Here is a 27329-nt window from a genome sequence, read left to right as displayed (position 1 = left end):
TCTTTGCTTTACATTAATTCTTTGAAAGACAGTTTGCATTTTTTTATTTAGAAAATTTTGTTAATTATCCTAATAATATTTCCAGTACTTGCTGGGCATATCTGACTAGTGGCTACCATGTTGCAGTTCTGACCTAGGAAATCCTAAGCCTTTCACCAAATAGCAAAGCTAACATACATTTGCAAGAACCCTCCCCAACATCATAGTAGGAGGGTCAGTCTCTCACAACCTCTCACTTCCTTTCTCCCATACACCCTCCCAAGACTAATAAATCATCTCTCTATGTAAGTACCATACCAAAAGGATGTTTCCCACAATGCTTTCAGGAAGCTTCCATCTACACTACTCTGCTACAATCCAACTTTCCTTGTGTAAGCTACTTTTTCCTATTTCTGTAGCTAACGACTCAATCCATCATCTCCAGCAAACATCACGGGAATACTGTTATCCATAATTCTGGGAGGAATGAAATGAGTAAAACTGGCATTGTCTTCACGTGCTTTGGCCCAGACCATGTCTCTAAACTCAACTATGTTGACAGCTTTGTCTGTGTCTTTCTTTACTGACAGCTTCATCCTACTGAGTGGGAGTTTATTTTGTGCAGTCATGGCTATTTTATAGCTGAATAAATGTATACAATAGGTTTCTTACTTTATTGAAGTGACTTCTCCATAGTCCCAGAGCTGAGACAAGAAGAAGATCTAATGAGATCTGAGATCTATGATGGATTTTATGAGTGGTAGCTATTTTTTCCCATGCTCTATCTTATTTTCAATGGGGGAAATACACTAAACAAGATCATCTCAGTACCTGAAAGTACTTCATTCACTTCTTCATTCAGGCCTCAAATTTTTGGAAGTGTTCCTTTGACTTCCCAGGATACTACAGATAGCACATGGGCCCCTGGTGTATGAGCAGAGCAATGAATGCTCATCAATTCCCCTTCACTCTATATAAAGACCAAAAGTGTGGACTATGAAACCATTCCAACCTTCACTCATTCAACTGTCAACTGTGCATCCCTGGATTAGTTGTTTAACCTCTGGGAGTCTCAGCTTCTCTAGTAGTAGGGCCTACTTCTTAACGTTATTATGTGAAATATGCAGATGATCCTGTGAACAAGTCTGACAAGTACTCAGCATTGTGTCTTATTACCCATAATTGCTTTTGGTTGGTTTTCTTTATGACAACTCTCATCTTCAAATGTAACTTGAAATGTTAGTGAGTGACAAGCTAAACATGCTGTCTCCTGTATTTCCCATTTCTTTCCGTGTTGCCAGCCTTATTCTACTGCTAAAGCGTACTGGTCATTGGAGGAGGCTGCGCACACTTTCAGTGCCCAGATGTCAAGACGTGCTGCCATCCTGATTGCTTCAGGAATATCATGGTAAGTGATCTTCTACCTGTGCTCCTCACAGAGTTTTGTAGTACCTGTTTCATCTAGTAATTGCAGCAATTCCCCAAATATATGAGAAGAGGTATGCCATGGATGTACCATACTCACATTGCTCTTTGTACATTTCAAACTTCTTAAACTAAGGGCCAATGGTGTCATCCTGAAAAATATCTACAGAACATCTTTCTTTGTCTTTGAATCTTAAAATGTTTGTATTTGGAATACCCATGTCGTAGTTATTTATAAAACAATCCTCTGGTCAAATGCATTTCTCTAAAAAAAAAATTCTCCCAATTAATTCGCCTGGTCATTGAAACGAAATCCTTTGTTCTGTTAATCATTCATGAACTGATCCATATGTCATAGACTCTTTGTATAGGCTATCCTCAAATGACAACTTTATGGCCACCTGATGCCACCTTACAATATTTTAGAGACTTGTTTTATGCATATAAGTGTTTTCTTAAACATATATGTATATGTGGATACACACATGCACAATCCTCTATGTGAAGGAAATATTATCTACATTGAGTAAAATATATTTGACATAGCATGAGGAGCCCGGAGAATCATCAGTTGGAGACAGATACATGAACACTGGGCAGAGCAGGTGGAGGTGAAGTGGCCAATATATTATACTTCAATCTCTTTAGTGCCCAATCAAGGTACTTGCTCTTCAGAATTTATGAAAATATTTTACCAAATTCAGCCAAGCTGAATGAGCATTTGAAATGTTGATGAGTTATTTCTACTGCCTGGAGAATGTCAAAATACAGAAATTTCTTTCACCCAAATCTCATTAAGCTGTCAGACATTTTTCTGCTTTTTCTAGTAACTTATCAAGATATTTATGTGCATGAGTGTGGGTCCATATATCTTGATAATCAGCTCTGATGGGAGAGGAAATACAGGAAAAGTGTTTGGCAGTTTAATGAGAGTTTTTGACATCTGTTTTCCAAGGCTTCCCATGTGGTACAGTAGCAGATTCAAAGTTCTACCCACGTGGGGCATAATTCCTTAGAGACTTTAGTGTTTTGAACCTTTCAGCCCGAGTCATTTGATTCACAGATTTCCAAATCTTCAAGATACTATTCAGTCCTCCAACAAACCCCTGAATAACAATATCCTCTTTTTGATAAGAATATTATCTTTTACTAGTAATCTCCACTTTCAACTTAAAGCATAGAACTGGGGTGATAGACTCTGAGGTATGGACTTGTTTTCTCTGTGACTCTGTCATGGCTCCACTTGGTTACCTGGCCCTGGCGACTTATTCAGCTTCCTGTGATTTCCCCCAAGTCCATGGTTTTCTGGGAATTTTCTATACTTCCTAAAATTACTTGATTTTAGGTGATGTCTGGAATGGCAATTTAAAGAGTATGTTGAAACTATGGGTTAAAAATGGGAGGGAGATATTTTTTTAGGGACTGTTGATGGAAAATGTAATGGCAGACAACCATAAAGAACAGAAACAAGCAGGAAGAGACTTCAGTTTATTGGGGTCCCTTACAGACATAACAGGTGCTCAATTGCTGTTTTGGGGATGCTCAATCACTTTGCATTCTTGGCAGGTGAGCGTCATCACTCCCCATCCTGTAAACAAGAGCAATTAATTACTTGTCTAAGTGGAAGAATTATACTTTGGAAGCAGGCTTTCGGGTCTCTGTCTTACTGAGCTTTGGCTCACCTCCATTTTCCTTGCAAAGCTCCTGGAACACTTGGAAGTCTCTCCTACGTTCTTTGCTCCATGGATACCTCTGCAACCAACAGCAGCCTGCAGCTCAAAAGGAGGAAGACAGCTCCACTTGGCCTTCTGTTTGAACTATCATCTGCATTGGGGTTGCTCCAAGATTTGCAGGTCTGTGAAGTCTTTTCTAGGTTAACTGAGGTAGGATACTCATCCTGAATATGGGAGGCACCATTTCAAGGTCTGAGGTCGAAGACTGAATGAAAGGAAAAAGCAGGCTGAACAGTAGTTTTGTTCCTTGCCTTGGCTGCAGATGCAGCGTGAACAACTGCCTTAAGCTCCTGCATCATAACCTCCCATCATGACAGACTATACCCTCTAATTATGAAGCAAAATAAGCCATTCCTTCCTTAAGCTTCTTTGGTTGAGTATTTTCTTAATACTAAAAAAATTTAATGAATACAACAAGTTATCAAGTTGGTTTGCTGGAGGTTAAGTTTGATGCAAAAAGTCACACACCCTGTTTTATTGAGTATAGACCCATTTTTGTAGTTCTGAAGGTACCAATAGCCACATAGAATATTTATCTGGACCTAAATGAAATACTGAATGAGTGACATATAGCAAATGCTCAGAGTAAGTAACCTGTATGCATTATTAGTGATATGGTTATGGTAAAAATGGCATGCTGGCTATTTATTGTATAGTAGATCATTTTCCTGTACTTTATAGATATTAGCTCAGCATCCTCTTAAATATCTCATGAGAAAAATACTGTGATTATCATCTTTTTATGGTTGCAGAAACAGCAGAGATGCTGATCTTTTGTTTTAAAGAGTTATAAACATTAAAGAGTTATAAACAGCATCAATTTATTAGTAGTAATTATGCAATTGGTGATTAGCACTGATTATATATTATTTGATACCATCATGTGGGTAACAAAATGTTCTTCCTCCTCCACCCAACGTGATCTTAATTAAGATCTATGTGAGAGAAAGTGGGACCATTCTATCATGGTGCACTAATAGAGACTTTGTGCAACTTCTCAAAACTGACTGTTTGCATCTCACAGAACGACCTTTGCTGCCTGCCATCATAGCACCTTGAATGCTCCTGATCACTCCAGAATGACCTTTTGAAGTGTGTGGCCTATCTAACTGAAACCCACCTCTTATTCATTTGTAATTCATGTCTCCTGGGATTCCCCCTCCTCTACAGATACATTATTTGTATTTAATATGCCCCCCTTTGTTGCCATGTTAAGGAGGTGATCCCATCATCCCAGGTCTCTTTTTTTTTCTCCATCCATGTGCTGTCAGTCTCATCAGCTCTTTGTAATATGATGTGGTTGTTGAGCTACTCGTCTTTCAATCCAAGCTGTTATGGAAACTTTTCAATTAGGCTGGCCCTTTCTAGGACACCAACAGGGTAGAGTGAGTCTGGAGGGGCAGATGGCCTGTGTGAATGTGGAGTAGGAAGGGGCTATGACACTCACCAACTGTGTGGCACAAGATAAAAGAAGGTTCGATTCCCCTGAGGAAGAAGCTGCAGCTAGTAGATTTTGGTGGGTATGAAATGAGAGAAAGAGCTACATAGGATTACTTGTGCTTAGCAGCCATCATACAGTCCCTTATTTTGTAATAACCAAGACTAACTTATAAATAGGTTGACAATATTATATGCCATTGGGAATACGAACTGTAAAAAATACCCTACTATCCTTTGCAACACAAAGTCCTACATACATAGAGTAGGATAATTTTGCTTATGTCAATAAAGTATTCTTTATATGTAATTATCTTAATAATGTTGAAGTGATCAGTTCTATTCATTCCACAGGCTTGCAACTATCCTTTTGAAACTGGAAACTAAATGTTCTGTTTTTCCTCACCTTGTAGAACTTGGCTTCTGTGATCAGATCATGTGGATTACATCTCAGACATCTAGCTATATGATCTGGGATGAGTTGTTTTACTCCTCTCTGTGAACTGGAAATAATAGTGATGTTTATGGTAGTGCTATTGTAAAAATTAAATAAGTAAACATGCCCAGAATTATTTGATTGATGTCTGCTATGGAATAAACACATTTTTTTCTCAAACATTATTTACTGTGTAATTTTCTTTATTGTTACTATTATTTATAATAATTATTATTTTGGTTAATTACTTCTGACTGTTAGTTCACTGTCTTTTAATCATTTATAAAACACCTCTTGGCTATATTGTTCTCATCCTGGTTAGACTAAATTCCTGGCTTTGTTCCTAACTTAATTAACTCACATTCTATTGTGGATAGTGCACCTATAAACACACATGCCCATATAAACACACACACACACACACACACATGTACATTTTCATATTTATAGGCTGTTAAATTTTTTAAATTAAGGAAAGGGTTAATTAACTTATAGAATAATTCAAATCTAAATGAGCATGTAGTGCTTAATATGAATTTTGAGGGATAAATTGGATTTAGTTCAATTGGGCTTTTTGTCAAAATATATAAAGATGTCTTGAAATATAAATGTTTCTAAAATATTTTCAAAACACCATCTTCATAGTCTGATTTTCTCTTGAGAGTGGTTGATTCCTCACTGTAAAAATGCCACTTTTACCTTGAAGGGACAGATCAAGTGGGTTTATTTTTACAACTATATCCACTGGCTACCGACAGTCACTTCACATTTGTAGAGAAGGTCAGCAAAGTTGGAACACCGGTCTTTTGTAGAAAAGAAATATGAGATACACACAGAAAACTCAGGAAAACAAAATCAGAAACCATGATACATGAGCAAAAGTGTTTGCTTGATTGTTTTGTTCTATTCTTGTTTGTTTTTCTTTTATCTTAATTTATCTTTGTTTTAAGTAGCAGTTTGTATTTTTATTAAGTTATTTATTTACTTTGCATCCTGATTGAAGCATTTCCCCTCTCTCCTATCCTCCTAGACCCTCCCTCTCACCTCCCCTAACCCGCAACACCTTTTTCTCTTCTCTTCAGAAAAGAGGAGGCCTCTCGTACAATTCAACCAACCTTGGCATATCAAGCAGTAGACTAGGTACACATTCTTCTATCGAGGCTAGACAAGACAGCCCAGTTAGGGGAAAGGAACGCAAATCTAGGCAATGCAGTCAGGGACAGCCCCTGCTCCTGCTTTAGGAGTCCCACGTGAAGACCCAGCTGCACAACTATTGCATATACGCAGAGGGCCTGCATCCATCCCATGCATGCTCCGTGGCTGGCACTTCAGTTTCTATGAGCACCTATGCACCTTGGTTAGTTGATTCTGTAGGTTTTCTTGTGGTCTTCTTGACCCCCATGTCTGCTTCAGTCCTTTCTTCTGCAGGATTTCCCAAGCTCTGGTTAATGTTTGGCTGTGGGTCTCTGCATCATTTTCCATCAATTCTTAGGTGAAGCCTCTAATAATGACAGTTATGCTAGGCGCCTGTCTGCAAGTATAGCAGAGTATCATTAATAGTGCCAAGGTTTGTCTCTCTGTTATGGCATGGTTCTCAAGGTAAGCCAGTCACTAGATGGCCCTTCCCTCAAAGTGTACTCTATCTTTTACTCATGCATACCTGTTTGTGTTCTAATGAGAGAAAGAAAAAAAAATAGGTATGGATTTCGGTAAGGAAGTGTAGAAGACCTGGGAGAAGTTGGGGGAGGGGAAACTAATTTAAGTATACCATATGGAAAAATCTATTTTCAATAAAAATAAATAATACACCCTCCCAAGAAAAAAGGAAAGAAAAAAGCAAAGAAATATATTTCTCTTTATTGTTCTGAGGTCCTTGAAACTTTTATCATGATATCACAAGCATAAATTGCTGTATAAAATGATTTCTATGATCCCTTCTCATCTCCTGGAAAATACCACAACTTTTTAAAAGTTATTCTTCATTATTTTATATATAACCACATTAATCACACTTTATGTATCATTTGAATGCTTTCAATTTCAGCTTTAGTACAAGGCCAATAAATAACTTCCAGGTCTAACACTGTAAATCTAGCCAAATTTTTTCTTTTATTCTAATGGGAAAATCTGCTACAATCCATGCAACTACTTATTTCTCCCACAATGTATTTTTTTTTTATTATTAGCCACTGTTTGCTGGTTATGTCTTTGGATTATAGGTTCATGCTATAAATTTCTCTGCCATATGATCTAATCTCAAATGAAATTATAGGAATTTTAAAAGCAGATATATGTTAGAAATATTTATGTCCCATCAACCGCAAAGCATACTTTGTACTGAATAGTTGTCAGAGCATTTGTTTTTTAAAGTGTTTAGCAATGCTTATCCATGTATAGCAAGCACTGTAGTATATGGCGATGAAGTAAATATATTTTGGCTTGTTACTGTGTTGTTCACTGTCATTACCCTTTTTCTTGTACCTGAAATGCCCATAGTAGCATATGGGTTTTAATTTGCTATAGGTTATAAAACTTACATATCAGCTTTCAAAAGACCATTAAGCTTACTGAAATTTAAGGCTTTAGAGTGGACAATGCATGGTTTTAAACATCCCTGAGAAAAGAGTGCTATGCTCTGCCTCACCTGTGTTCTTCAGCCTCACTCACGGATGTCTTTCTGACTGTAGTAACAGCTTTGTCCTCTTTGTCCTTTGTCCCCAGGGCTCAGCTGTATCTGATGTGAGATTCACAGCTAATGGCAGGGAGTGCTGATCTACACTGTGAGTATTCCAGTGTTTGGGGGGCTACCTTCCTTCAGATTCCATCAGATCAGCCCAGATTTTTTTAGTAATTCAGCCCCAAACAAAACCCAACCAACCCCCACTACAACACTCCAGGCACCTGCTTCTTCATTTCTTGTACTCTTTCTGTTCACTGTATCATTGTTGCTGTGTAGTTTCTTCCAGGAATACTTTTAACCACCGGTTTACTTTGTTCAAGCTATTTTAGTTAAAACTCTAAGTTCCCTGAGTAGGATCCACACAGCCTGGGAAGCACATGGGCTTGATGAGTAGCTGGACAAGGAAGTAGAGGATGGAAACCACAGTGTGCCGAGCACAGCCTCCCAACACTGGCTTGTTCCATCGTAGAAATTTGATTATATGCAAAGTTCGTATGTATACTTCCTTGGTAAGAGTGGAAAATGTGGTTCTGAAAAACTCAAATGTTGAGATGTCAATATTATCTAATTAAGAAAAGAGGCAGCCAGTGTAGGGAAAGAGATAATATAGCAGAAAGAGTAGTCAGGGAAGTTTTGTTGAAAGCTTTGAAAAAGATTCTGAGATGAGGAAAATTTGAATTGAATTTTCGATCTCCTTCTCTGGCTGGCCCTCCTGGAGGTTGTAGGCGTTGTAGAGCAGGTCTTTGAATGATGACAGATTTGCCATTACACATTTAAAATGCATCAGTGTCTTAATTACGTCATCTTATTTGCATAATGATTTTATTGTGTGTTAGTTAGTTCGGTATTTACCCTTTTCATTTTTTTCAAAGGCTGCCTGTATCCCTTGATGGCTTGACCTATGACCCTCTTTCATCTGTCAAAGCGACATCATTTCAACCTTCATTTTACTACTAACTACACTGATTTTCCTCTTTTAAACTGTTTAAACTCAAAGTGTCAGAGGTTTTCACTATATATGCCTAACTGACCTGGAACTCAGTACGTAGAGTTAGCCTTGAATGTAGGGCCGTCTTCCCATCTCTGCCTCTCAAGTGCTGACATCACAGGCCTGCAGCATCACACCTAGCCTTACTCTTAGTTATAACATTACACTTGAGTAGTCCTGGCACTCTTTCCAACTTCATGCAAACTTTTAAAAAATTTTTTTGGTCACAAATCAATATTTACACACCCAAGACTTAGGATTCAGACATTTTGTGGGTCATTAAAGAAACCTAGATTTGAGTAAAGGTAGTGCTTACCAAACTCCTCCTTTGCAGTAATTCACTCATTCAATATATTTTGCCTAAGTCTACTGTTTGCAGGTATATCTGCTAAGCCTTGTGGTCTAACACTGAGAAAGATGGTCGAGCTATCCACCATTCAAGTGTTTGATAGAGTAGCCAAGGATGGTTCCCATCCTTCCCACTTCTCTTTCTATCACCTCCAAGATACTAGTGAATTATAATGCATTAAGTCTGTTGAGTATGGTGAGAAAGGGGAAGAAAATAAACTCTAATTAAGATCTCTGGTGTCAAAGGTTTTAACAAGACTGGCGAAAAATCTACATGGAGGTAGCTATGGCAAATAGTTGAGGAAAGACTGAAACAAACTTGTTTTGTGAGAGAATTGTGTTTGCATGGAAAAAGAAATTGAAAAAAAATCCTGACGACAAGGGGAAGGGAAGATGTTGCAGTAAGAAGCAAAAAAAAGTTCAGAGAGGAATAACCAAAAGGAAGTGTTTATGAAGTTGCTGCTTAAAAGGAAAGAGAAAAGAAGTGGAGGTTTAAAAGTGAACAGGAAACCAGGGACCCAGGGAGATAAATGTATCTGGGAGAATATTATGAATCATTATTGTATACTGCTTATAGGAAGAGATGATGTTGCTTTGCTTTCTGTTATTGTTTCTGTTGTTTCTTTCTGGTATAAGAGCTAATGTATCTCAGATTCCTTCAAACTCAATATGTGATTGAAGGTGACTTTGAACATTAGTTCCTGCAGCCCCCACCTCCTGATTATTGGGGTTATAGGCATGTACCACGATGCCCAAAGTCACATGATGCTTGATATCTGACCCAGGACTTGAACCTGATAGATAGGAACTTTACCAAACTAGCTACTTCTCCAGACCCATTTTAATTTTTGTTCTGATTGTTTTACAAATAAGAATATTTAGATAAAGACAAATGATGTGTGTGTTCCTACCTAAAAAATTATTTTTATGATGTTTCCGCTCCAGAGCCTAAGCACCTTACTCTGGGCTAGTTCTAGCCCTCTGGATCAGCCAGTCCTTGGACACCTCTGTGTCAGAACTAATATTTTGTGACTAATAAAAACATTTTGGAATTCATAAACTTAGCAGACTACTAGTTTCAACCAACCCACAAATAAGAGCATCATCAGACAGTCTTGGGCCTATAGAAAAGCTTCTCCCATCTCACTGAACCCGCCTTTCTGATGTACCCACAACGTATTCTAAACTTCCCTTGATTTATGAGTTTCATTGTTCTGTAAAACTAGAAAAACTTCATGAAACAAGTTCCATATTGAAACATGGAACTGAAGCAACCTACATTTGTGTTCTTGGATCCATCAAACTAGATCCAGAATAAACTATCTCTTATTCTCTTAAAAAAAAAATTCTTCTACTTCCTAGCATGAGATGGCCAGCAGAACATGAAGTTGTTGGCATATCTGGAGGTCCTTTGTCTCATGATGTTGCCTCAGGCTCTTTTCCTTTTAAAAATTTACCTTGGGGGCTGGAGAGATGGCTTAGTGGGTAAGAGCATTCGCTGCTCTTCCAGAGGACCCAGGTTCAATTCCCAGCACCCACATGGCAGCTCACAACTGTCTGTAACTCAAGTTCCAGTGAATCCAACTTCCTCACACAGATATTCATGTACACCAAACACCAAATGTACATTAAAAATAAATAAATAAAAACTATAAAAAAATTTTATCTTGTTTTTTAATTTTTTATTTTATTTCATTCCTATTTTTCTATCTTTTAAACCTTACAAGTCCTTTGGGTATACATTATGGCTTCCAAGGTTAGTATTTCTTTGGGATTTCTGAATGTGTGGATGAGTGTGTCTCTGCATCTCTATTTGAGTTCCTTGTGACATTTCTGGGGCACTTTCCCTTCTGTTTATTTCTTTGTCCTGTTCTAACATGTGAGTATTTGTTTTATCTTATTGTATTTTATTATTGTCCCTTAGAAGCCTGTTTGTTTTCTAATGAGAGACAGAAAATGAATGGATTCAGATGGGAGGGGAGGTGGGCAGGACCTGGGAAGAGTAAAGGTGAATATACAAAGAAGAATAGAGTAATGTGTGTGTGTGTGTGTGTGTGTGTGTGTGTGTGTGTGTGTGTGCGTGTACGTGCAAGTGTGCACAAAAATTTGAATAAAAAGGGAAAAATAATTATTAATTGAAGTAGAGCTTAAGAAGACAGAGACATTTAAAGACACTAGAATTTGATACCCAGGTTAAAGAGTTTCAGTACAAATGTGGCATTAGAATAAAATATGAGTGTGATATATGATGTCCAAAACTAGCAAGCATCTTAAAAAAAAAAGATTGATTGATTACTTATAAATGGGTGGACAGAGTTAGTTTTCTTTTGACCAAGACCATGAGGGCCAGGCTTACACCTGATGACAAGAATGTGATGGGAGAGCATAGGCATCTGTCACCTGAGTATAGACTTCCATGACTATATAATGACATGGTCACTAGGTGACCTGAAACTGAGAGCCACAGAAGTGACATCTAAACAGTCTCAAAGTACAAAAGGATGAAAATGAATAAGAAATCAAAATAAGAAACAAGAGGGGTCAAGGACACCACAAGAAAACCTGCAGAATCAACTAATATGGGCCTATAAGGGTTCACAGAGACTAAACTACCAACCAGAGAACACACATGGGATGGACCTAGGCCTTCTGCACAAAAGTAAAAGTTGTACAGCTGGGTCTTCACATGAGACTCCTAATAGTCGCTGACTCTGTTGCCTCCCTCTGGGACCCTTTCCCCTAACTGGGCCACCTTGTCTAGCCTCAATAGGAGTAGTTGTGTCTAGTCTTACTGCAACTTGATATACTAAGGCGGGCTGATATCCGTGAGTGGCCCCCTCTTTTCTGAAGGAAAAGGGGGAAGTAGTTGGGGAAGGGTAGAATCTGTGGTAGGAAAGGAAGGAACAAAAATATAGGTTGGGATGTAAAGTAAATAAATTAATTAATTGATTTGTTTTTAAAGAGAAGAATCATAATGTGGCCACCAGGAGCCATGTTCAGTGCTAGGTGACCTATGTAGGCTACTCTGCGATTTCTCTTGATAATAAACTGATATGGAGACTTCACCCTCTTTCATCAGTGTATCTACAAGTTCAGCACACAGTTCGTGACCATGGTGAAGGCCATTTTTATTAGTCAGTGTGGTTGTTCCCTATAGAACTCTGCAAATATTAATCAAACACCAATTTAGAGGTTACAGTGAATGTGTTTTGTAGACATTATTACAGTTCATTAGTACATTGTAAATAGTGGCATTGTTTTTATAATTTGGGAGGGCCTTACTCACTCTGTTGGAAATCCTTCACAGCAGAGTTGAGCTTTCCCAGAGGAAGAGGACTTTCCTGTATGTTTGTTTTGGCCAAGTTCATTTTGTAATTAATCTACTGAACTATTTATTTGAATAATTATATTTTATGGCCAAAAAGAGGCAGTCTTTTCTTTTAATATCTTATTCTCATTCTTGTTTCCCGTCAAAGTTCCCATTGTCTTTTGAGAACATTTACTATGATCATTATAGCATTTAAACATTGTTTTATTTACTTTTATCATCACTTGAATGAAATGTCTAATGGAGATGACATAATGGATGAAAATTTTATTTTAGTTCATGTTTTTAGGGACTTGTGGTAAGGACGACATGACAGCAATAGAGTAAAACAGTGGCTCATTCAATATGGGAGACCAGGAGGCAGAGAAAGTAGGAGGGAACTAGAGCTGGGAATAGCCTTCCATAATCCACTCCCAGTGATTCAAGCAGCCTCCACATTTTAAGAATTTCAGGATCCAGAGGGTCCTAGAAGCCTACAAGTAGAACATTATGATAGGCAGATTTGGGCACAGGGGTCCCGCTCAAACTAAGGCACCAGCCAAGGACAATACAGGCGGTAAACCTTAAACTCCTACCCAGATCTAGACAATGGACAGAACACTATCCACAGTAGAGTGGAGAGTGGGATATTACTTTCTCACATACTCTGGTGCCTCACCTTTGACCATGTCTTCTGGGGGGGAGACCTGGTGGCACTCAGAGGAAGGACAGCAGGTTACCAAGAAGAGACTTGATACCCTATGAACATATACAGGAGGAGGTAATCCCCCTCAGGAACAGTTATAGGGGAGGGGAATAAGGGGAAAATGGGAGGGAGGGAAGAATGGGAGGATACAAGGGATGGGATAACCATTGAGATGTAACAAGAATAAATTAATAAAGGAGAAAAAAAAAGAATTTCAAAGCTCATAAAGTAGGACCACAAGGGAAAGACCATCTATCTCAACCATAAGCCTAGTGGTGACATTTCAGAATCAAAGAATACTAAACATTATATTCAAAATTTTTGGTGTTAATAAGTTCAATATTTACACATAACTTTTACAACTGAGAACCCAACACAATGTTTGATATTCAAACAGTACTTAAAATCAGTTATAAATAAATAGAATATCTATTTTAGGCTGAAATTACTTTTTCTCTAGAAAAACAATGAGTTCCTTAGACACCGTCTGTCTACTACATGTATGTGTTTATGTCACGGTCTCACATGGTTTCTGTCCACGCACGAATGGACAGGAAGTTCCTTAGGCTGAATGACAGCAGTGATGCTCAGATATGGAACAACAGCAGCTTAAATTCTGATTCTGACCCAGAATGACTTGGAGACTGGTATCAAATCTGGGGGAGTCTAAAGATCAAGTATGAAGCTCAAGAAAGGAAAATATGATGAAATAAAGATAGCTTTGATAAATTCAGTAACTGTCAAGCATGAAATGTATAAAAGCGAGAAAATATCTGAAGTACTAAACCTATCTATTTTTAGTACAATTAGTGTTTAAAATTTTGAAAATGAACATTTATGGAGCTTCGTCTACTAGTAGAACATGTCAGGATTGCAGCATGGACTAGCTTTCCCTTAGCAACTATGCAGAAGTCATCAATTTTGAAAACACTTCAGTGGATAAGGGAGACGTTTGATAAAATGTCCATTTGGAGGAACTGCAACACTCAAAATGAAGCACTCTTCCCTGGCAGCTTTAATACACAACAAATCCCAAGATCCAGGACACTTATGTTAAATATAGCCATGTTAAAAAAAAAAGAAAGAAAAAGAATATAGCCATGTTGCCAAGTGAGGTTCCCAGCCCACTCCTGGCTGCAGGCAAGAGTGTGTGTGTGTTTCTCTCCTCCACAGACCCAAAAGCTTCCAGAACGTAATGATAGGCCTGACAACTGTCATGCAGGTGGATAGGAAAGACGGCTTTATAAAAACAGCTGTTTAGAATATAAAATAAAGCGCATCCAGATGTTTGTGAACATCTGGATTGGAGGTGAAACATCTTCCACTTCCAGCAAGCTACCTGAGGATGAGCAATCTGGCAGTGGGACATCAGTCTTCTGTCAGGAATCCACATTTGGCATCTGGCATGCACCCAGGTAACATGCTAAGGGTGCTGAGCTTCTGTCTTCACAAAATATGCTCTTGCAAGCAGACACTTTTTCCATAGCAGGTGGCTCAGTATTAACTGTGGCCTTAAATCTCTGATGACTCTTTGAAGAAAGGCTTCCAGTGGTACTGTGACACTAATTGCAGACTGTCATCAGTCACTTTCGATATCTGCTTTGACTTCTATAGCAGAATTTATTCTACATGATTCCCATTAGAAATATTTTCATTTATATATTTCTACTGTCTTGAGATTGTGATGCTGTATCTTGTAAGAAAACAGATGATACAATTCATACATGTGGGTGAGTACCACAATAGTTGGGGATAAATAGTGTCAAATGATAAAATTAATTATGGCCTCAATGAAATCCCAAAAGTATCACACATAATATGTTGTATGTTTCATTTTTGCTTTGAATTTATTTGTTCCTATTTTAAAATAAATATAACTATTAAGAGAAAGAAAATTTTTCAATGTCATCTCTCCAATGTACATACATATTCAATATTTATTGAAACAATAAATAGAAAGATTGTTTTTTTTCTCTTAAATAAAAGCCTATGCTACTTTTATTGATTAATTTAACCTGGCCATGCCTGTTGTCTTATCATATTCAAACAGCTAAGACACTCACCTGGCAATCTGGAAATTTATTTTCTCATAGTTTTGGAGACTAGAAAGTTAGCCAAAGTGCTAGAAGGTTCAGATGGCTAGTGAAAGTTGCTCTCTGCTCCCAAATGACACTCTCTTTCTTTGTCTATCTTCCAGAGAAGGTGACAGTATCCTCATCTGTGGAAGAAACGAGGGTCAGAGCAGAAAGTCAAGTAAGGAATCTGTCCTAGAGGCCTTTAAACAACTCCTGACAATGGAGTTATGTGGCCTAGTCATGCTTTGCAGGTACAACAAACTCTGGAAAAGACAACTGGAAGCTGTACTAATCTGAAGCCTCAAAGAGGTGAGATGTCTCATTTGGGAGCTGTGCATGTACTCTCACCCATGGTGAAGTGCACACAGGCGTGCCTGCTTTAACTTACTCCATCAGGTCATCAGTGGTTTTATTTCTGTACTAGTTTCTTTCTCCAAGTAGCATTTAAGGTATTGGTAAGTTCTTTCTTATATGTTTTATCACTTGTTATGACTGTTTGGGTATTGATTTATTAAAAGGAGAACTTCTGGCCTTTATTCTAGAGTGCTTTTTTCAGTAGTTTGAATAATGACCTTGGATCTAAAGTTATAACTATCTAAATAATGTCAGAAAGTGGTCAAGGGAAGAACCATTCTATGATATAGTATCCAGGCCAGGATATTCAGGCTTGTCTGGCACAAGACTTCTTTGGTTTTGTATTTTGTTTTCATTTGCTCATCTAGTAAAAACAAAACAAAACAACACCCAAGAAACACTGCTATGGCACATGCCTATAATCCAAGCTCTCAGGGAGCCAGAGACAGGTGGATCTCTATGAGTTTGAGGCCAGCCAGGATAGCCAAGGCTATACAGAGAAACCCTATCTGGAACATCCACTCAAAAAGGGAAAATATATAACCCAAGTAATCTCACACAAAGACATATGAACATGTACTAAACATTTGATGCAGTTCATTAGTGACTAAACTGATAAAATGTTACAATAAATTCAAGAAGAAAAAACAGATAAATACTGAACTAAACTGGTGGCCTTTAGAGAGTGGGGAAGAGAAGTGACTAAACCTTCACTGGAGAAAGAATCATGTGTGTTGACATTAGGTTATAGAGTTTTACAGTGGCTCAAAGATAACCAAAGCCTAGATAATATAGCCTGGATAGGTTAAACAACAGACAGTTTTCTACTAAGGTAGAATATTCTCTAATTACATGAAAAAGTAATTTCAGAAGAGAGCCTGGACTCAATGACATGGAAGCCAGAGTGGCCATGGATATGGTGAGAAAAGCAAGTAACCATGAGTGTCTGGAGTTTAAGGTACGACCTCAGTAGTGCAGTTAGGAAGGAATAGTTGTGCACGCAGAATACCCTGGCATCCCAGTGCTAAAGAGTTTGAAGCAAAAAGCTGACAAATTTGTCACCAGCTTGGGATATCCACTGATATCCTATTTCATCAAAGAAAACAATCAGGGTTAGCGAGAGACCTCAGTGGATAAGCACCAGCACTGCTCTTATAGAGGACCTCAATTTGATTCCCAGCACCCACCCAGGACAGCTCACAACCATCTGTAATTCCAGGTACTGGGGTTCTGTTGACATCTTATTGACTCCACAGGTACCTGTACATAAAATCACACACCCACATACACACACCCACACCCACACCCACACACACACACACAGACACACACACAGACACACACACGTAGTTAAAAATATGTGCATCTTGCGGCTGGAGAGATTGGCTTAGTGATTACAAACACTTATATTTTCTTGCAGAATATGCAGTTTTGGTTCCTGGCATCCACTTTGTTGCTTATAATTATTGGTAACTTCAATTCCAGAAGGTCAGATGCTCCCATCCTTCATTCAGGGGCACCAGACACTAAAGTGGTGCATGTACATACATGTAGGCAAACACTCACACCCACAAAATAAGATAAATAAATCTAATTGAACCTTTAAAAATAAATATTTTTCAAAAGTTTAAAACAACCTCAAACAAATATCAAGCATGAAAGCAGAAAAGAGAGGAGAAATAATGTAGACGAAATTAAGATTTATCATCTCAGGGAAGGGGGATAAGAGGACCTGGCCTAGTTAGGAAGTGGTCTTTTGTGAGATGCTGTCAATGCATCTCTTGGGCATGAATAGCCCTCCATCTCCAGGAATGTCAGCCCAGAGCTGTCAGAATGCCACCCCGTTCACAAAGTTTATACAGTGAGTTACCTCTGCTTGAGGAGACACAGGTAGAACGAGGCATTGGCTTCTGAAGGAAATCCCTTTGGTTACAAAGCTCACATTTGACATTTCAGTAATTTTCTTGTATCTACAGCCTGGGTATGTCTGTATCTTCATAAGGACAAGGAATTACAAAGTGACCTGTTGTCCTATCTGTCAGCAAAGGACATTGCAGAAATAAAGCTAAAGGAAACAGTTTTTAAAAAGTTGACCAAATATTGTCAGCAGCCTTTTGCGTCTGCTATATTCCTAATGTCAGAGTGTACTACTATGACAACCAGTTTAGAAGGCCAGCTGCAATATCAGGTGGGCCAAAGCATTCCTTAAACAGGTGCCTTCTTTTCCAAGTGCCAGTGAGAATCTGAGAGAGTTGCCACCATGTCAAAAAGCACACTGTTACAATAGTGCTCCGGAATTGCCAAATAGGGTACTCTGACTCAGTCCCCAGTCCTATATTTAGTTTAAGTTCTCTGCAGGAATTGTGACAATACTTGGAAAACATAGAGTTGAGATACGCAGAGCAAAGACACTATACAATTAAAAGACAGAAAGGCCATGACACTTGAGATCCCATGTTATTATTGAACAATGAAAACATCATGACTTCCAAGCCCCTTTTCACGTACTTGGTGTTACGTCATTGCAGTTAGGTCATAGTCTCAGTTCCTTGACAAACCTTCCAAAGCCTTCCACACTATTGACTTTAGGGGTGCTCCGTGCTCTTCAATCTGTTGAGCTGTATACTGTTGTTTTCACACAGCAGTGTCCTCTACCATGTTCCCTTTCATTGACCTTAACATGGACCCTATATTCTCCCTGAAACTCCCTGTTCATTTTCTGTACTAGATTTATCCCTAAAGGTCTTTTGTTTGTGATGCAAACATTTTTACCAGGAAACTTCCCATTTCTCCACCCTGTATTCACTTCTCACCCTGAATTTCTCACACCATTCAAACTGTGCTTGCCTTATCAAACTCTACGTGTGAGAATAGGAGACTGAGATTTGTAGATTCTATGTTGAACATTGTTTGAACGTAGTTGTACATTGTTTTAGGGAACAGGCTTTAGTACATCAATTATGGGAAAAAAGACTGAAGTTCTTTCAAAGACTAAAGAGAACCACAAAGTATCCATTTATTCTTCTTCCGAATGTATATGTGAAGGACATGAAATTAATGTCAGTAAGACATCCGCACTCCCATGTGCGCTGTAACTCCACTATTCACAATAGCCAAGATATGGAAATGATCTAAGGCTCCATCAAGGGATGACTGAATAAAGAATATGTGTTATATATACACACAATGGAATACTACCCAGCCTTTAAAAAGAAGGAAATCCTGCCATTGGTAACACCAAAGAGTTATTTTATAGTCCAGACACACAAATTAAAACACCAAATCAGCTCACTTAATAATAGAAATATTAACAAGTCCAATGCATAAAAGTAATGACTCAAATCATTGTTTCCTGAGGCCAGATGAGGGATATTTGGAGAAAGATGAGATGTTGATCAAAGAGTAAAAAAAAAAAAAAGATAAATGCATTTCAGTGGTCAACTGTTCAGTGTGACTAGCTGGTGACAATGTACTATGTATTGCAAAATTGCTAAGACTGGAGTTTGAATGTTCTCACAATACAGTGAAGATTAGCATGCAAGATGACAGATGTATTCACCAGCCTGTGTTAATCATTCCACAGTGTGGACATATTCATAACATCACAGTATACCCCATAAATATATATTTATGTGCTATTATTTGTCACTGGAAATACTTTTTCTTATAAAGGAAAGAATAGATTTGTTTTGTTCCAGATGGCAGAATTAATCCTAGAAGCTAGGAGATGCTTGAAGTGAAGTTTTTGCTCAAAGATTTTTCTAAAAATAGAGTAACTTAACAATAAAGCAGATGGTCTCAGAGGGGAGGTAGGTGTGTAGAGAAAAAGATGCCTTAAAAGATGTTTGGAGACCTGTGTATGAGGATAATCACAGGTAAAGATGGGAAATTAAAAGGCTGGGAAGGTACCTCTCTATATACAGGAAAATAAAAAGGAATTTATTTTTAACCACCTTCATTCACTCCGTGTTCATTCATTCAGTCAATTCTTCTGAGCACCGGGAAGTCAAGCATGCACTGGGTAGGATATAGCTGTACTAGGGCATTCAAGCCCATCTCACAGGGACAAAGAAAGGTGTGTTATAGTAGAAAAGACTTTCTAAAGAAAGAATATTCTGACCAATCTAAAACACCAGACCCCTACCCAGAACTAGCCAATGGACAGGACATTCTCCACAGTTGAGTGGATAGTGGGGTCTGACTTTCACATGTACTCCGGTGCCTCACATTTGACCACGTCCCCTGAATGGGGAGACCTGGTGGCACTCAGAGGAAGGATAACAGGTTACTAAGAAGAGACTTGATACCCTATGAGCATATACAGGAGGAGGAAGTCCCCCTCAGTCATAGTCATAGGGGAGGGGAGTAAGGGGAAAATGGGAGGGAGGGAGGAATGGGAGGATACAAGGGAAGGGATAACCATTGAGATGTAATATGAATAAATTAATAAAATAAAACAAAACAAACAAAGAAACAAACAAACCTAAAACACCAAATGCTATGGGTACCAGTATAGAACATGGGAAGGAATATGAGGTGTGGGTAAAGCAGAGGACACAATTCTAACCAGATGGGCATTAGACATATGTCAGCCTTATTGTGCACAGGTGAAGACAAGACCCCAAAGCCCACTACAGTGTCACAGCTATGTTGGGGCTTCTGTTCCATATCATAATCTGTGTGACACAGGAAAGGAGAATTTAATGCCACTTGTAGACAAAATAAAATCAGAGCCACATGACAGTTCACAGTCAGAGCAACTTCAGAGTCAGGAGAGTGATTGCACATCCTAGCTCCTTGGTGCCTCCCTGATGTGTTTGGAATGATAATCTCCTGTTACAGAAGGGAACCTATTTCAATGTGCTCTTACTGAAGCAAACCCTTCGCCAATATTTATTACTGGGGAAGTACTTTTATTCTTTTTTTAATATTCGTCACTTTTAAATTTAAATTTTATTACTTTATTCAGATTACAACTCAATTGTTATCCCATCACTTGTATCCTCCCATTCCTCCCTCCCTCCTGCTTTCTCCCTATTCCCCTCCCATAGGTCTAAGACCACAGGGGACCTCCTCCCTCACTATATGATCATAGGCTATCAAGTCTCATCTTGGTAACCTCCTTATTCTTTCTTTGAGTGCCATTAGGTCTCCTCATCATGGGGAGGTAGTCAAATATGGGGCACAAAGGTTCATGTCAAAGTCAGTCCCTGCTATCCACATAACAGTGGAGAATGTCCTGTCCATTGGCTAGATCAGAGTAGGGGTTCGATGTTTACTACCTGTATTGTCCTTGGTTAGTGCAATAGTTTGAGCAGACACCCTGGGTGCCAATCCACCCATCACTATGAAGTATGTTAAGAGTATATTATTTTAATCATATTCACTCTTCCCCAACTGCTTCTATATCTACTTTCCTTTCATTATCTCCACAATTTTGTGTCCTGTTTTCATGTAGAATACTCAAACTAAGTGGGGGTGTTTTTTATCACACTCCCACCTCCCAAAGATCAGGAATCTTTGCAGAAGAGGAAGTAGAAAGAGTGCAAGAGCTGAAGTGATAGATGACTACAAAGAAACCATATCTTCAGGAAGTATAGGGCATCTGTACATATGAGCTCACAGGTGTTATCACAGCATGCATAAGACCCCTACAAGACCAAGTAAGACCAAATTCTAACATGGAGAAAGGGGTGACATCAAATCCTCACACCTAGATAAGGAGACGTTGACAGCTAATATCTGCTGGGGACAAAGTATTAGATTTCATTAAGAATATAGTCCCTGGTGAGATGACCATGTTCCAACGAAAGGCCACTCAGCCAAAAATCTATGAGTTGCAGAAATTGGGCTTGATGAGAGACAGGCATAGTTCTAACAAATACCTCTGCCTGAGAGGTAACTCTCAACACCCCCCCCCCCTTATAAAGATGTGGAAGCTCAGGCACAAGACACACCCCTGGGATGTGGACGGCTTATTCACACCCAGACAGTATTGCTTCAGAACTTACCCTTTGGTCACTATTCTATTCTGCTTTTCAAAAGAAATTTTCAAAAGAAATTTCAGGAAAGCAGGTTCCACTGAGCACAGAATCTTAGATGTAGCAAGCAAGGGTCGAATGTCAGCCCTTTGTTCCAATGCCTTCCTACTTAGGTGAATCTTATTTTCACCCCATTACAGCCTCCCTTTCCATTGCTCACTTGTCATTCATAAATTTAAAATAGTGGAATCCCTAAATACTGGAACACCCTTCATATCTTCATATTAACATTCAATACACATGTCTCATGCCATCATTCAGTCCTTGTTTTTGTCTTCTTACAAATTTTAGGTTCTCACATGCTAAAAGTTCCCTCTATCAATCAGATCCCATCACCTTTCATTTTTTATATAATGTGGATCCCAGAGTAATAAGTCAAATCACAAGTGAGCAACTGACTGCCTGTGGAATAAATCTGTCCAGCACTTGTGTTAGTCTGTAATTTTATTGAGATGCGCACATGCTCACACATAATGTATTCTTTTTGCTGCTTTCATGTTATAGTTAGAGTTAAGAAGGTATAACGGGAGGGAGGGAAGAATGGGAGGAGACAAGGAATGGGATAACCATTGAGATGTAACAAGAACAAATTAATAAAATAATATATATCTTGGGAAAAAAAGAAGGTATAACGGAGGCTGTATGGCTCATAAAACTGCAAACATGTGCTGTTTGCCTATTGTGGCATCATTGTCATAAACTATCAAGCCAAATTTTTAAATTTTTACTTTAAAGATAGATCTTTTCTATGCAATAGTTTTAAAATACTAGGAATGTTTTTTAGTCATTGTAAAAATATTTTTCTGCCCTTAATATATAACATACTGATACAGACACTTGAGAAGTATGCCTTTATACTCAGTGTCTAGGTGCTAACCCATTTTTCTCTCCTCACAGAATCATATAGCAAGCAAGAAGCTTTAAAACCTGACACTATGTTGTTCACAGATTCTGAGAAAATGTTCTTAAATTTAGGAGAATTGTATATAAAAAAGATTTAACGCTGTTATGGAATTCTGGGTATGTTTCTTAGCTATTCTTCAAAAACATTAAACATTTCTAAACTACGGTTCTATATTGCAACATTAAATATTTGATCTATCAACTGCTTCATCATAAGAATGTTATAATTAAGTCTCCCTCTCTGTCCTCTCTCTCTTTTTACATACTTGAGTACATATATTGCATTTATCTAACCATGCCCTCATGTTCACTGGTACCTCATTTGGAAGTAAGCAATTTATCCCATTCTTCTTCTCTTTAATACCTAGTATTTACCTAGGTCAATTATTTTTGGATAAAGAACATCAGAATCTCATTGTACACAAGAGTTTCCACACTAAGCTTTACTCCAGGATCTGAGTGGATGGTTGTCCACTGGACTTATTTTCATGGAAATTGGAAAGGTGAGTGGCCAACATACTCAAGTTTGTGGCCTGTTGTTTTGTCATTTCTTCCATAGCTGTTCCTCTTTGCAATGGTGTATTATCAATGTACAGTGAAGTAAGTGAAGACCTGAGAGTTTTCCACGTTGTCCTCTGGCTTCTGTCATGGCCTCATCTGAGAGGATGTAATCAGTAATGAAGGTGATAAAGCAAATGAAGGAAAGGAATGTAGACTCCAGAAAATGAGTGAAGAAACACAGATGTCTGGAAAAGCATCATTTGATAGGAAGTCATGATTATGCTTTTGGAAAAAAAAGAAAGAAAAAGAATAAAAAAATCTATAAATTTTGTGTTTAGGACTCAAAAAGCAGCCAAGTTTGTATCCAAGATCTGCAAACTATTGCATTCAGGGAAGTGCTTTGAGCAATAAAAGTTCATAAACTCATTAATGAGGAAATTATTCCTCTTACTCATTTACATATCTTTAGATGAATTAGCTTTGGCCAGGTGATTGGCAGACCAAGCTATGGGAACTCTTAAAGGAGAAGAAAGTTATATGTATGCTCTGATCTTTGGAGCAGATTAGAATGTATCTTTCTAAGCCCAGAAAGAGTCCATGTTTTTTTTTTTTTATTGCCGTTGGTTTGTTTTAAATCAGGAAGTCTAAGGAGGAGCAGTTGTAATATTTTTATTTTTTCTATTAACATAGACTTGGAGGGCCAAAGTTGACCAGGAAGGAGAAAGTCCTTCCCAAAGACTCCCTAGGTTTCTGACACTATCAACACCCTGCACTACAGTATTACATTTGTTGCAATAAATAAGTTATACAGACACACAATTGCCTATTAAATAGGCAACCCATGATATGACACTTTGGTGAAAGGATGGTTTTCAGCAGAAGATAGTTGTGGGTGAGATTAAAGAAGAGTTCTCTGACACGATGAAGGCACACAGTATGGACCATGTCTAGAAGGCAGAGTAAATGAGGCTGTGAAATGGACTGATTTGTTAATCGGGAGCACCAAGCACTCCCCGCCCCTCACTGAAGATGGACAGCCCTGCACTCCTCTGAATACTGGACTGAGCACTTACCCCCTGGGGAACAGAGGGTCCACTGTGGCTGCTGCAGCGCTGTGGCAGGAGGTGGCTTGCCGCAGCTAGCAATGCCTCAGCACAGCAAAGTAGGTGAGCAAACTAATGGGCCACTATCCAAAACACATATTGGGGATTCATCAGTCTAAACAAGTGGGGAGGATAAAAAGAAGCCCTCAGCCCCACCGTGGCTGGACTTCCCTCGGTTTGCAAACCACAAGCTCCAAGCACACTGCACTCTTTTGAGTACTAGAGCAGTGTAGGCCCCCTGAGGAACAAAGCATCAACACAGTGAAAGCCACACAGCATCTGACATTGCAAGCCACTGTTCTACTTTGTGGCTGATTCCTCTGAGAAGAACATCTAGCCAGAAGAACCCTACAAAACCACTGATCCTAGATGGCAGCAGAGCTTGGATGAATATAGATACAGAAGGACAGTGTCTTCCAAGCCAGTATATGAAGCAGCTGCCTTCCAAAGGTACTCACCCCATGACTGCCAGCTTAGAAATCCCAAGCCTCTCTGCAGATGCCTAAAGGAAAGGATAAGAAGAAAAATAACAAAAACCAGGACAATATGCTTCCACCAGAAAGCCCAGACATCAACAAATAGCCTAATACAGCTGAATCTCAGGAAAATGACTTCAAAACTATGCTTATATAGGTATTTGAGAACTATAAAGAGGAAATGAATAGATCCTTCCAAGAATTTCAGGAAAATACAAACAAATGAATAGAGGCCTTCTAGGAGAAACAAGAAACCATAATCAAATAGATGAAGGAAATGAGCAAAACAGTTCACAACATAAAAATGGAACTAAACATCATTTAAAAAATCTCAAATTGAGAAAACCTTTGAAATGGAACAAGTAAAGAAGGAAGCAAGAATCCAAAAGACAAGTATAACCAACAGAATCCAACATATGGAGGAGAGAATCTCAGGGGCTGAAGATACAATAGAAGAAATTGATACATCTCTCAATAAAAATATTAAAGTAGAAAAATTTGTGACACAAAGCATCCAAGAAATCAAGGACACCATGAAAATGCTTAACTTCAGAATTATAGGAGTAAATGAAAAGGAGAATGCAAAGTCCCAAGGACCAGATAATGTTTTCAGGAAAATCATAGAAGAAATTTTCTCCAACCTAAAGAAAAAGATACCCTTGACCATAAAAAGGCCAAAGAACACCAAATAGGCTAGACCAGAAAAGAAATTCCTCCTGCCACATAATAATCAAAACACTAAATCTGCAAAACAAAGAAAAGATATTAAAAGCAGCAAGGGAAAAGGCCAAGTAACATATAAAGGCAGACCAATCAGAAATACACCTGACTTTTCAACAGAGACTATGAAAGCCAGAAGGGCCTAGACACTAAGAGACCACAGGTACCAACCAAGACTACTGCATCCAGCAAAACTTTCAGTCATCGTAGATGGAGAAAACAAGATATTCCATGACAAAACCAAATTTAAACAATATATCAATAGCAACCCAGGATATTAGTAGAGTATAGTAGAAGGATAGTAGAAGGAAAACTCCACCACAATAAGGTCAACTACACCCAAGAAAACACAGAATATAGGTAATCACATAACAGCAAAACCAAAAGAGACACTCCACACACAATCAAAATAAAAAGATCCAATAACCATTGATCACTAATACCGCTCAACATCAATGGCTTCAACTTCCCAGTAAAAAGACACAGGCTAACAAAATGGATGAATAAACAAGTTCCATCATTCTGCTGCATTCAAGAAACACATCTTAGAAAAAAAATAGACATTACCTGAGAGTAAAGGGCTGGAAAAAGATTTTCCTAGCAAACAGACCCAAGAAGCAAGTGGGAGTAGCCATTCTAATATCTGATAAGCTAGGCTTTCAATTAAAATTTATCAAGAAAGATGGAGAAGGACAGTTCCTTCTCATCAAAGGAAAAAATCCCACCAAGGAGACATTATTGTCCTGAATATCTATGCACCAAATACTAGGGTACCTGCATTTGTAAAAGAACTACTTTTAAGTTTTAAATCACACATTGATTCCAACACAATAATAGTGGGAGATCTCAACACCCCACTCTCATCAATGGACAGATCTTCAAGACAGAAAATAAATAGAGAAATAATCCAGCTAACAAAAGTCATGAATCAAATGGACCCAACAGACATCCACATAATGTTTTATCCAAACAGAAAAGAACAGACCTTCTTCTCCATACCATATGTAAAGTTCTCCAAAATTGACCATATAATTGGTCACAAAACAAGCCTAAACAGATACTAAAAGAAATTGAAATAATCCCCAGCATCTTATCAGATGATCATGGCCTAAAGCTGAACATCAGCAACAATAGAATTAAGAAAAAGCCTATAAACACATGGAAACTGAACAATGTTTTACTCAATGACAACAGGGTCAGGAATGAAATAAAGAGAGAATTTAAAGACTTCCTAGAATTCAGTGAAAATGAAGGTACAACATATCCAAACCTTTGGGATGCAATGAAAACAGTGATAAGAGGAAAGTTCATAGCATTAGGTGCCTTCATAAAGAAATAGAAGACATTATATACAAGCATCTTAATGGAACACCTGAAACTTTACAAATAAAATAAAATAAAATAAAATAAAATAAAATAAAATAAAATAAAGAAGCAGGCATACCTAAGAGAAGTAAATGGCTGAAAATAATCAGGGCTGAAATCAATAAATTAGAAACAATTCATAGAATCAACAAAACCAAGATCTGGTTCTTTGAAAAAAAATCAAGAAGATAGACAAACCCTTAGCCAAACTAACTAAAAGGCAAAAGGAGAATATACATATTAAGAAAATCAGAAATGAAAAGGGAGACATAACAATGGATACCAAGGGAATTCAAGGAATCATTAGGTCCTACTTCAAAAACCTAAACGCCACAAAATTTGAAATTCTAAATGATATTGACAATTTTCTTGATAAATTACACTTACCAAAGTTGAATCAAGATGAGGCAAACATATTAAATAGTCTTATATCCCCTAGAAAAATAGAAGCAGGCCTCAAAATCTCCCAACAACAACAATAACAGCAGCAACAACAACAACAACAACAACAAAAGCCCAGGGCCAGATGAATTCAGGGCAGAATTGTACCAGACCTTCAAAGAAATAGCACCAACATTAGTCAAACTATTCCACAAAATAGAAACAGAAGGACCACCACCAAACTCATTCTATGAAGTAATAATCAACTTAATACCTAAGCCACACAAAGACCTAACAAAGAAAGAGAATTTCAGACCAATCTCCCTTATGAACATACATACAAAAATATTAAATAAAATTCTGGCAAACCA

The 27329-nt window shown here is 38.1% G+C and overlaps 1 long non-coding RNA gene across 1 annotated transcript; it reads left to right on the top strand.

The window, feature by feature from the left end:
- The first annotated feature begins 1281 nt into the window (after window positions 1-1281).
- On the top strand, window positions 1282-4210 carry LOC311578865. Its single transcript, XR_014772983.1, has 3 exons — window positions 1282-1387; window positions 3106-3257; window positions 4162-4210. It is a non-coding gene; the product is annotated as an uncharacterized lncRNA (long non-coding RNA).
- The last annotated feature ends 23119 nt before the right edge of the window (window positions 4211-27329 follow it).

The sequence above is a fragment of the Acomys minous genome (assembly GCF_964271855.1).
Source record: "Acomys minous genome assembly, chromosome: 12".
NCBI lineage: Eukaryota > Metazoa > Chordata > Mammalia > Rodentia > Muridae > Acomys > Acomys minous.
Note: the sequence above shows the minus strand (reverse complement) of the source record. Positions and strands in the feature narration are given on the sequence as shown.